We start from the raw sequence: 12719 nt of genomic DNA on the forward strand, positions 1-12719 counted from the left end.
TGATCCCCATTCCCTCTTGCACACTAGACCCTCGACTGGTATTTTTAAGCACCACACACCCCTTGTTCCCCAGACACCTCTGTCCCCTGCCCCGGTTATAGACCCTCAAGCATCCTCCCAGCCCCTCAGTTCTTCCAGCCCCCCTACCTCCGGACATTCCCTCTCTAAACATGTTCCTGAAATCAGACACAGGGTTGCCAACAGACTTGAGCAGTGTGACTCATTCCTAAGGGCAGGCCCTGTGCTGAGTGCTTCCGACGGGATCTCTTCGAGTCCTTCAAACAACCCTGACAGACAGGTACCCTTATCTCCACTCTACAGAAGCAGGAAGAAGTGTAGACATTGGCCCATGGTTTACACAATTGGGAGTAGCAAAAGTAGGACTTGAACCCAGATAGTAACCATTATCTCATATCCTCCCCTAACCTGGGGGCTATGCTTCTAGTAATATGACCAAATGTAGCATCAGCTTCTTAAAAAAAATCCACATCTCACAGTTGTCTCATTTAACTTGTGGCCACTGTGTCAGTGGCGTTGACTTCAAGCTGCCCGTAGGAGTTACTAGAGAAGCCTGGTTAAGAATTTGGATTCCAGGGGCACCTGGGTGGCTCAGTCGGTTGAGCATCCAACTCTCGGTTTTGGCTCAGGTCATGACTTCACAGATCATGAGTTCGAGCCCCACATCAGCCTCTGCACTGACAGCAGGGAACCTGCTTGAGATGCTCTCTCTCTTTCCCTCTCTCTCTGCCCCTCCCCTACTCATACTCTTTCTTTCTCTCAAAATAAATAAAACTTTAAAAAATAATACTTTATTAACAATTTGGATTCCAGAGGCACCTGGGAGGCTCAGTCAGTTAAGCATCTGACTCTTGATTCCGGCTCAGGGTCATACTCTCACAGTTCGTGAGTTTGAGCCCCCAGTCTGGCTCCCAGCTGACAGTGAGAAGCCTGCTTGGGGTTCTCTCTCTCTCTCTCTCTCTCTCTCTCTCTCTCTCTCTCTGCCTCTACCCCCACTCATGTGCGCGTTCTCTGTCTCTCTCTCTCTCAAAATAAATCAATAAACTTAAAAAAAGAAAAGAATTTGGGTTCCCTGCGGAAGACAGCGGTGGCCCCAGAGCTGAAGTTGCTGGAGAAGCCCCCGGGACTGAGTGAAGGCAGCAAACACAGAGCTCAGGGCGAGCGCCAGATTCCAGTTCTTCGAACGAGCAATGGTCCAAGTCTAACGGACTGACTGCCAAAGCGGCTCATCTTGTCGGGCCGGCCTGCAAAGAATGTTTGCTGGCGAGCCCCGCAGAGGGAAAAGCAATAGTTCAGCCGGGTTTGGAGTGCAGGGTAACTCGAGCAGACGGACGCTCCAGGAAGGACGATGTCCACACTCCGTCGAAGGGACGTAATTCAGATCTTGAAGGCACAGTCCACTGGCAAGATATAACTTTACCTTCGCAGACATCCTATTATCCTACGGACTTCATCGCTTTGTAGTTGACCTGACAGTTCAAGAAAAGGAGAAATGTCTTCATGTGTCTCACTGGTCTTGTCACAGTCAGCATTACCCAGGGATCGGGCAACAGGCCACATCTGTCCATTCTGTCTTCATCAAGAACAGACTATGTACCGGGGCGCCTGGGTGGCTCAGTCAGTGAAGCGTCCAACTGCGGCTCAGGTCATGATCTCGCGGTCCGTGGGTTTGAGCCCCGCGTCGTGATCTGTGCTGACAGCTCAGAGACTGGAACCTGCTTCAGATTCCACGTCTCCCTCTCCCTCTGCCGCTCCCCTATTCGCATGTGCGTGCTCGCTCGCTCTCCGTCTCTCAAAAAATTAAAAAATAAATTAAAAAATTAAAAAAAAACCAGACTAATTCCCACTGGAAGCTATGATGACATACAGAAGTGTGGTCACAGATATTTCCAAAGGAAAGTACATTCTGGACCAGAGGACTCACATAAATTGATATGCAGTCATTCTTTGTTTGCGGAAGTTGATAGAATAAACTTATGTCTGAATCTTTTCTTTGTTCTTTCGTTGAAATTCTGCAGCTTTTATGTAAAACCTCCAACTGTCAAAACTGGAGCTGAGATCAAGTTATAAACTACCTTGTTTTTATAGATGAAATTTATTTTCGTAAAATGTGCAAATCAGCGGCTTAATCTTCAGGGAAAAAAAAAATAGTCCTTTCAGTGGCTGACCTGTTTGGCAATTTACTGACCTCTCTCTCATATTTTAAAATTCATTTTCTCCTTATGGATATTTACAGCTATTTGTTTATTAAAAACTATAATACATTGTGTCGAGGATACAGAAAGGGAAGACAGATGGGTTCGTTTTCAAATATTTATGTAAGCCAGTAAATGTGGTTAAGAAAGAAGGAAGGAAGGAAGGAAGGAAGGAAGGAAGGAAGGAAGGAAGGAAGGAAGGAAGGAAGGAAGGAAGGAAGGAAGGAAGAGAATTTGGATTCTCAAATCCTATCCCAACCCTAGTTTAGAGGTAAGTCCTGGGGATCCACATTCTAAAGCTAAACTGCAGATTTTCAGGCCTCAGACTTTCTGATGCAGGAGGTGTGGGGTAGGGCTTGAACATTCCTATGTTTAAAAAACCTCCTTGGGAACAGCCAGGGCTTGGAGTCACCTCTCCCCTCCGGGGACGATTGAGCCTGGTAGGGAGGAGTCTGGAGCCTTTGCAGCTCCCAGTTCCACCACCCACCACTAGATGGCGAGACTCTACGTCCCCCGCCAGCCCGGCCCAGCTCAGCCCAGACCTCTAGGCCCACGGCGGGGCGGGGGTTGTGGGCAGGTGCCCGTTGTTATCCCCGCCCCCTCCCTGCGCCCAAAGAGGGCGGCTCTTGATGGGAAAGGGCTTTTGTTTTTGTTTCCCCTCACAGAAGACCAGAAACACATTTTCAGCGGGACAGGCAAGATTTGGAAGCGGGGCTCAGGGCAAATCAGAATAGCTGTTGCCCCCCACCCCCACCCCCGAGGATTCCCTCCCAGGCAGGACACCCGGATCCTGAGCGGGCACAGTGCTGGAGGGGGGCTGAGGGGCCGGGCCGATGACAGCCGAGGCTTGGGCAGTTCCCAGGTGGGTGGCCCTAGGAGCAAGGGCATGCTGGGAGCTAGCAGGGTAGGAGACTTTTTCTCCAACCATTGCTCCCAGGCAGAGAAGGCGATAAAACTGTCCCATGGGACCATGTGGGCAGCCTGAGGGAGGCAGATACACCCTTGCGGCACCTGAAGAATGGCCATAGACTTCACCTTGTCCAGCCACCTGCCTTCTCCTGCTCCTGGACAATAAATGAGGCTTCGTCCTGGCCCCTGGGCATGCCAAAGAGGGCCTCGCCCTCTGTGCCAGGGCACCACAGGGGCCATCAGGCAGCCTGCGTGTGGGAAGGGGGGGACCCTCAGGGCAAAGGAAGGCAAATGCATGGAAGGACTCCACGGGGGGGGGGGGGGGGGCCGATCGGCGGGCCCCCGGGCACTCCCACACCCTCATCCCCGGAGCCTGTGACCGTGTTAGGTTACACGGCAAAGGGGCACGCAGATTGCTGATGGAATCGGGCTGCTGCTCAGGTGACTTTAAACTGGGCAGATGATGCCATTCCGGGATTATCTGCGAGGGGCCTAGAAGGGGGCGAGGGGGACGGAAGAGGAGGGCACAGAGAGAGGTGCCACTCTGGCAGGGTTCGCACCCAGAGGCAGGAGCCACAGCACGGGGGAGCCTCTGCTGCTGGAAAAGGCAAGGAAAGGGACTCTCCCCCGGAAGGCTCCAGAGAGGAGCGCAGCTGTGCCCGTATTGGGATCTTCAGCCCAGGGAGGCCCGCGTCAGAGTCTGGCCTGCAAAACCGAAACGGAACGCATCGTGCTGTGCAAGGCACCGCGTTCCTGGTGTTCGTGACAGCAGCAGCCTTGGGAAGCAACGGGGCAAGGTCCGTCACTCACCCCCCGCCCCCCCCCCCCCCCCCGTGCCCCGGGGCTGGGGGGGCAGGTGAGGGAAGCAACCTCTGTTTTAGGGAAGATCCTAAGTGAGGTGGAGTAACGCGCCGTTTCCGGTCGCCGGGTAAGAGGAAGACGACCTGGCGTCCACCTCGGCTCTGCCAGCCCCCAAACCCGAGATCCTTCTGCCGCCCCGACGGCAGAGCGGGGTGCCCCAGGCCCGGCGGGCAGCTTCTGAAGCGGCTCCCGTTGGCCCCGCCTCCTGGTGGTCCTGCTCTGCTGAAACCCCCTCCCCTCGAGCGTGATCTGCTTCTTAGAACCCAGCAGATACGACGGGAGGTCGCTCGTCACGCCAGGTTACAACCTAGAACACGAGAGCCGCGATTCGGCCCTGACAGGAGGTCCTGCTGCACGCGAGGCCCGCTTACATCAGCCCCCTCACCCCCCCACCGCCAGCCCAGCTTCTCGCAGGTGCACAGCCAACTGGGACCCGATTCGGGGTCCAGAGACCGGCCTCCAAGGTCGGCCCCACCCACCACTTCCTACCTGCATGACCCTGCCTGGACCATACCTCAGTCCCAGTCACCTTGGCCAGAAAAGGGGCATGAGACTAGTTGTACCTTTCTCTCCCCGGGGTCGTTGGGGGGCTGGAGGAGACCCAGGCAGGGGGGTTCCCCGAGGGGCAGAGTACCATCTAGGTCGCCTAGGGGCACGGCTGAGCTGGTCATACACCCATGCGCTAGACCGCAGCAGGTGCTAGCTGGGAGGGGGCAGGTGGCGGTGGGGAGCCGGTAGGGGAGCCGGGGTGAAGTTCGTGTATTCATTCATCAAATGCTTATCCCGAGTCAGCATCAGGTGTTATCAGGGGAGTCGCCTTGGGCAATAAGGAAGCAAGTGGGACCTGCTCCCTCCCCCTCGAGGGGCTGACATTCTACTCAAGGAAGACCTGTGAGCAAACATTCCTGAAGGGTGAGAGGAGCTCTCACGGGGCACGAGGCACAGGAAAGGCCACAAGCAGGGGCGCCCTGGCCTCCTGAACCCGAGTTTGAGAAAACCATAGGGGAAAGGGGGGGGAGGGTGGTCAGAGCGGAAAGGGCCCTGCGCCATCGGCCAGAGGGCGCGTGTTAGGGTCACCACCGCCTCCCATTTGCTGTGTGATCCCGGGCATGGAAGCCGCGACCCTCGCTGGTCTCAGCCTCTCATCCGGAAACGAAAGCCTGTGGGCAACGCGGCCCTTCCAGCCCCGACAGTGGGGGGGTTCTAGAAAAGGTGGTGATGTTCCCATTTGAGCACTCTGCCGGACTGACCCTGAACTTGGTGGTGCAGCTGGACTTCACTCCCCAGGAAGTTGGGGGTGGGTGGGTCATCCCCAGGCCCGCTCCCCAGCCCCCCACTCTGTGCCTTTGTCCAGAGGTGTCTCCTTTTCCGAGACCCACTTTTCTTGTTTTTTAAATGATTATTATCTGTATCATATTTTTTAATATGAAATTTATTGTCAAATCGGTTTCCATAGAACACCCAGTGCTCATCCCAGCAGGTGCCCTCCTCAGTGCCCATCAGCCACTTTCCCCTCCCTCCCACCCTCCATCAACCCTCAGTTTGTTCTCAGGTTTTTAAGAGTCTCTTATGGTTTGCCTCCCTCCCTCAGAGACCCACTTTTCAAGAAGTGGGGCCCCAGTAATGACTGCCACACCCCCGCCACCTGACAGATGTGTTTTATCACCCTCCACCCATTTGCTGTACTAATATCATTCTGGCTCGGGAAACAGCATAGCCTCGGAAGACAGAAGACGGGAAAAGAGATAAACGTCCTGTGCCCAAAACATACAAATTAAGAGGGAGATGTAAACATTTTCCTAATGATGCAAATTCTATTAACTCTGGAATCGGTTTTCCGTTTTTTCCCATCTATAATCTCAGATAAGTAACAGGAGTGAAAAGTTATTCACGTAGTCCTATAATTATTCATGCGAATTGAACAGGTATTTGTGGGCTAGCTTGGAAAACCACCTTGGCCTTAATAACGTCGTTGCTATAAGAAAACAGATTTTGATTCCCAGTTCACACAACTATCAAAACACCTTTGGAATGTAACCGGCTGGTTAGGTGCGGACTGGCCAGCTCCCATAAAGCTTTCTTGAATATTTCACACATGAGCACCCAGTGCTTAATCGTCACTGGTAATGCCATTGGGGGAGGGCATAAGGACAGAATACCTTTTTCTCCCCCGGGCAGCCATCCTGTTAAAGAAGCTCCCAATGGATAGAACTCTACACCTGGAAGGAGAGAAGTGATTCTTAAGTGAATGTTAGGGGCAAGATCAAATTTAAAACCTTCCAGGGAAGAAGGATACCACGAATTTCATGGGAAAATGAGACTATCAAAAATTTAAACCCGAGTCCTTCTAAGGGGCCCAGGTAATTTTAAAGATTGAGAGATTCAGGGCGCCTGGGGGGCTCAGTCAGTTAAGCGTCTGACTTCAGCTCAGGCCATGATCTCACGGTTCGTGGGTTTGAGCCCCGCGTCAGGCTCTGGGCTGACCGCTCAGAGCACAGAGCCTACTTCGGATTCTGCGTCTCCCTCTCTTTCTGCCCCTCTCCTGCTCCCGCTCTCTCTGTCTCTCTGTCTCTCTCTCTCAAAAATAAATAAATATAAAAAATATTTAAAAAAAAAAGATTCAGAGATTCATTAAAAAGACCTTGGATTAAGTTCCCATTGCCAAATGGTGAAAAGGTCCTGAGAGATTCACCCCCTCAGCCTTCAGAAGGCCAGCAGGTGCGTCCGGATCAGTCACCTCAAGCCAGAAGCAGCCTTATCTGTTGACCTCAAGGCGCCAAGCCATGATGGAAAGCAGAGCCCTCGTTCAGGGGTCCTCGAGCATAGGAATGGATGTTTAAAACACATGCCCCAAGGGGCCCCTGGGTGGCTCAGCCAGTTAAGCCTCTGACTTGGGCTCAGGTCATGATCTGTGGTTCACAAGTCCAAGCCCCGCGTCGGGCTCTGGGCTGATAGCCTGGAGCCTGCCTCGAATTCTGTGTCACCTCTTCTCTCTCTGTCCCTCTCCCATTCATGCTCTGTCTCTCTCTCTCTCTCTCTCTCTCTCTCAAAAATAAATGAACATTTTTAAAAAATTAAAAAACAAAACACACAGCTGTCCCACCCTAGACACACTGAGCTAGGTTGTTCTTAATCCTGGAGGTGAGGCATGGTAGAAACACCTGGAGCGTTTTTTACACCCTAATGTTAGGGTCCCGCCCCCAGAGATTACTATTCCATTGGTGGAGCTCGTGTGATTCTTCAAAAGGTGTTCCTCACATGCAGCCGGGATTAAACATCACTGACATTTGAATCCAACTTCCCATCCAATGTAAGAGTTTCCCGAAACAACTTCCTAGAGGTCTCCAGCCTCGTTCCCAGACGTCCTCCCTCCTCGTTACCGCTGAGAGCAGAGCAAGCACTAGGTAAATGCTGGCTGCCGTTATTATTGGTGTTGGTATTACCATTATTACTATCCTCATTTGTATTTGGTCACGGGGGCAAATTCAGCCCACCTGTCCCCATAACCCAGGTGCCAAGACCCTCAGGTTTGGGTAGAGCATGGGAGCTACGCTAAGCCAATCAGAGTAGTGTTTCATTCCCCTACCTGCCCCCCAGTGATTGGTTCAGCAATGAGCATGTGACCCAGTCAGAGCCCAAAGCGAGCTTATATTGAAATTGTTGGCCAAGAGAATCACCCACTCTCCCCCTTAATCCTGGGACGGTGTCAGTCTTACCCAGCCAGAGCCACCAAGATGAGAGAGAAGTTGTTTGAGAATAAGGCAGCACAGAAAAGAAGGAAAGCCAAAAGATGGAGAGAGACGTTATCTAGATGACATCATTTCATTCACATTGGATCCAGCCATACGTGAAGCTGTTAGAGTCCTGGACTTCACATTCTCTTTTCTCCTTAAGTCAATTGGCGTCTGGTTTTGTTTTGGGACTTGCAAACAACAAAGACATGCTAATATATTCACCTGATACCCAAGCTCGCCCCGGACCGTACCCATGCTGGGCTCTTGCCCCTGAGCCCCCTACCAGCGACGAGGGCATTGCCACCTGATGACGAGTTTCCCAGGTGCCAGCCGCCTGCCTGGCTGTGCTTATTCTCCATCGCCGCGAACTGCTCACATGTCAGGACACCCTCTAGGTCATCTTGGATTAGGATGACCAACCGTCCCAATTTGCCCAGCACTGAGGAGGCTCCCGGAATACGGGACTTCCCGGAATGTGCTGAAACCAAAGAAGTCTCAGCAAACCAGTGCAGGTTGGTCACCCTCTTTTGGATTGTGTACTAACTGGAACTGGAAACCTCTAGAACTTCGGGACACTGAGCTCTGCCAGCAGCCAACACGGCTGGGGATGCCCCCCATTCCGCTGGAGGCACGGGGAGGGACACGGGACCAGACCTCCCATCCTTCCTGCCTGCTGTGCCCAGCCGGTGCCCGCCGAAGCCTTGGGTGGCTGCCTCCCGGAAAGAAAGCAGAGAGTATGGACAGCGAGTGAATGCATCCTCCCCACATCCTCGCAAGGTAACCTAGTTTTCGGTTGGAAAACTTAAGGTGTGAAAGTAACAAGATCACTTGTATCAGGATTTTAGCACAGTCCCTGATGAGCCCTAAGTGAAGAGGGTAGCTGGTACCCTGCTCACAGCAATGGCTGATTATAATTTTATAGTGCTTCCTCTATGCTGGGACTTACTTTTTTTTAATTTTTATTTATTTATTTTGAGAGAGAGAGAGTGAGTGTAAGTGGGAGAGGGTCAGAGAGGGAGAGAGAGAATCCCAAGCAAGCTCTATGCTTAGTGCAGAGCCCGACGTGGGACTCCACTCCACAGCCACGAGATCATGACCTGAGCTAAAATCAAGGTTTGGATGCTTAACCGACTGAGCCACCCAGGCGCCCCTATGTGAGGCCTTATTGTAAGCATTTCAGTGATACCAACCTATTTGTCCTGATAACCTCGGGAGATAGGTAACATTATCCCACTTTTTCGGGAGAGACCCCCCAAAATCTGCCTCATGAGGTCGAATTATTAGCCATTGTTCGGGAATCGGCCTCCCCTTCAGGCCTGACTGTCTATTCATTCAACAAGCATTTAATTGAGCACCTGCTAGGTGCCAGGCACTGTGTTAGGCACTGGGAATATTGCACTGGACCAGACAGTCCCCACTGCCCTGGAGTTTACATTTTAGTGGAAAGGACACCAGTAAAGAAGGAAATGAGTAGCAGAAACCAGCCCTGCCTGGCTTTTGCAAGAGGGAATTTACTGGAAGGAGCTCCCAGGGCATCGCTGAATGGATGGGTCTGCTCAACTTCAGATCCAGAAGGGAGCATCTGATTGGGTCACGTGCCCACCGCCGTGGCTGTGGGAGGGCAGAGCCCCCAAGTACCTTCCTTTCTACCGGACTGCGCACAGAGGAGACGAGTAACCCCCCCAAAAGGACATGAGATGGGGGGGGGGGAGACAGATGTCAGGCCTCCAGAAAAGCAACAAGCATCGGCGACCCTAGCCCTCGAATAGTTAAAGTCACAACATTCCACCTGCAACCGGTCTCTCCTCTGAGCTGAAACCCTCATTCCCCACCCCTACTCGGGACTCGGTTTCCATCAACCTAATCCTAGAACTGTAGGACTTTAGAGCTGAAAGCTGAAGGAACCCAGCCATGCAGGTGACCAAAGCCCTGCCATGCACGTGTGGGAGAAGCAGGCTGTATAGCTCAGGGCCCAACCAGGGAACCAGAATCAGTAGAAGACATGTATTCGGAAATTTATTGCAAGGAGTTTGAGGGGCTGTCGAGGCAAGCCGAACTCCGTCGGGGGCAGGCCATCGGGAAGGGCGGGCTAACACTCTCACGCAGCAGGGGCTGGGGGGCGGGGGGTGGAGGGCGAGGGTTAACCACAGGTTCCCTGGGTAGGGTTTATCTTTCATCAGGGAAACCTCAGCTCTGCTTCTAGGGCCTTTCAACTGATTAGATGCGGCCCGCCCAGATGAGCTAGCTACCCTACTTTACTGAAAGTCCATCACGTTGGACTTTGATCACATCGCAGCATCACCTAGATGCACACTTGATGTGTAACTGACGGGTAGAGCCTGGCCGAGCGGACACACACGAGTGCCCATCACACAGAAGTGACCTCACTAAGCCTCCGAGAAGATGTGGCACATTTAGGGTCTTGAGAGAAAATGAAGGAAAATGTAATGCCCGGTTCAATTTGAATTTCAGACAAACAATGAATCGTTTTTGAGTAGGCACGTGAAAAGGAGGAAGACAGAAAAAGTTCTTTGAAAGCCCTGCTACCTATAAAGACTTGAACTCGGAAGCAACCCCCGGGAAGGAATTGGCATACAAGGACCCTTGGCCCCTCTTGCTCACTAGCCAGCCATCCATTTGGAGAATATTTATTGAGCACCTATTGTGTGCTAAGTAAAAGGGCTGTAGCGAACAGCCCCATAGTGAGTGTTTGCCAGGTTCTAGCTGCTTTTACGCTTATTAATTCATTTAATATGTACAAACCAATGGGGTCGGTGTAATTCTTATTTATAATGAGGCAACCAAGGCAAAAAGATTAAGAAATTGTCCACAGTCCCAGAGCAGGTAAATGGGAGACTTGGGATCTGAACCCAGGTAATTTGGCTTTAGAGTTCATAATCCTCAATACCTGTGTATTAGGGTTCAATGCAACAGAACCAGCGGGAGATCTTATATGCATCTAAAGGGAGGGAGGGAGGAAGGAAGGAAAGAGAGAAGAAGGGAAGGAGGGAAGGAAGGAGGGAGGGAGGGAGAAGAAGGAGGGGAGGGAGGGAGGAAGGAAGGGGGAAGGGAGGAAGGAAATAGCCTTTAAAAGCCTCACGTATGATAAATACATATACATATATATAGCATGGAAGGCACATACTGTCACCTCCATGTGTCACCCTCACACTCTTGGTCACACAGGGCCAGCTCCATTCAGTGTGGGAAGGGATGGCTAAGCTGGGACTACCAGGAGGTGGGGGTCACTCCGGCCATCTCAGAGGTGCTGCCGACTTCCCCGCTAATCTGTCCCTCTAGGTACTGAGCTTAGTACTTGGGGAATTGAGAGTGAACAGGACCAACCCGTTCCCTGCCTTACAGCACAAGAGGCCAAACACCCAGTAAGTAAACAAAGAAGTAAATCATTACAAATTGCAGTGTTAAAAAGAAAGCAGAGGGGCACGTGGGTGGCTCCGTTGGTCGAGCACCCGACTTCGCTCAGCTCATGATCTCACAGTTCGTGGATTTGAGCCCCACGTCGGGCTCTTCGCTGACAGTGCAGAACCTGCTCGGGATCCTCTCTCCCTCCCTCTCCCTCTCTGCCCCTCCCCTGCTCTCTCTTCCTCTCTCTATCTCAAAATTAACTTAAAAATTAAAAAAGTATATATATATATATATTAGACAAGGCAGAGAGCAGAGGTGGAAAAGTCTTGGGGCCCCAAGGAGAAAGGTCAGTGGGGCTGGAGCGCCTTCAGGCAGCACAGGTGCTTAGAGCCCCGGTGAGTGGGGGCCGGGGGGGGGCTTTGTCACAACAGCTCCCAGAGGAGAGAGAAATTGGGGTGCAGATAAAGGACAGGAGAAGGAGAATCAAAGTGACCTCCCCTGCCCCAAACTCTCACACACACACACACACACACACACACACACACACACACACTTACTTGCTTGAAGGGCTCAGGCCCGTGTTGGGGGAGGACACAGTGAGACCTTTCCCTGGCTGACTTTGGGGAAGGAAACCTGAAGGAGGGATCTGGAAGGATGGAGAAGACCTTCCACCTGAAACTCAGTGCTTTGCTTCTTTGCAAAGTGCACCTGCTCTGCATCCCAGGGGGCCTTGCATTAAGATGGGTATGAACTGGCCAGGAAGTCCGGTGGTTGCTGCCTTCGAAACTCCATGCCTCCCTCCGCTGTCCCCACCTGCCTGCCCAAGCCCCCCCCCCCCCGCATCTGTCCCTGGATTGTTGTCACAGCCTCTTAACTGGTCTCCCCGCTTCTGTCCTAGTCTCCATCTGTTCTCCACATAGCAGCCAACTCCCCTTAGAAATGGAAAGTCAGATCTTGTCACTCCTCTGAGGGAAACTCTGTAGGCTCTGTATGTCACTGAATAAAAGCCAAAGTCCTTATAGCCACCTATACGGCCCCTCTGCCCTCTGCCCCTCGCCTCTCTGACCTCATGTTCCATACCCCTCCCACTCGTTCGACTCATTCCCACCAAACCATCCTTAATGGTCCCCAGTTACCGCCAGGATCCTGCCTCAGGACCTTTGCACTTGCTGTCCCCCTGCCCAGAACACTCTCCCCATCCCACAGCCCCCTTCATCACTGCACCCGCCACCTCTTTCAGGGCTTCTGAATATCACCTTCCCTGACCACTGTGTTCAAAACTCCCACCCTCCCTGTCCCCCAAGCGTCCAACATTTCCTCCTCTTTCTTGCTTTAATTTATAGCACTGATTGGGGCACCTGGGTGGCTCAGTCGGTTGGGCGTCCGACGTCGGCTCAGGTCATGATCTCACGGTTCGTGGGTTCGAGCCCCGTGTCGGGCTCTGGGCTGACGGCTCAGAGCCTGGAGCCTGCTTCGGATTCTGTGTCTCCCTCTCTCTCTGCCCCTCCCCTGCTTGCATTCTGTCTCTGTCTCTCTCAAAAAGAAATAAACATTTAAAAAAATTTAATTGATCGCACTGATCTTTCTCCAACTCACCTCACTCTCTGTACTTATTTCTGAGTTTATTGGTCTTCTC

At 52.4% G+C, this 12719-nt stretch overlaps 1 pseudogene; it reads left to right on the forward strand.

Moving 5' to 3' along the window:
• Positions 1–349: 349 nt before the first annotated feature.
• On the forward strand, positions 350–1880 carry LOC106975571 (eukaryotic translation elongation factor 1 epsilon-1-like; annotated as a pseudogene).
• The last annotated feature ends 10839 nt before the right edge of the window (positions 1881–12719 follow it).

The sequence above is a fragment of the Acinonyx jubatus genome, chromosome C1 (genome assembly GCF_027475565.1).
Source record: "Acinonyx jubatus isolate Ajub_Pintada_27869175 chromosome C1, VMU_Ajub_asm_v1.0, whole genome shotgun sequence".
Taxonomy (NCBI): Eukaryota; Metazoa; Chordata; class Mammalia; order Carnivora; family Felidae; genus Acinonyx; species Acinonyx jubatus.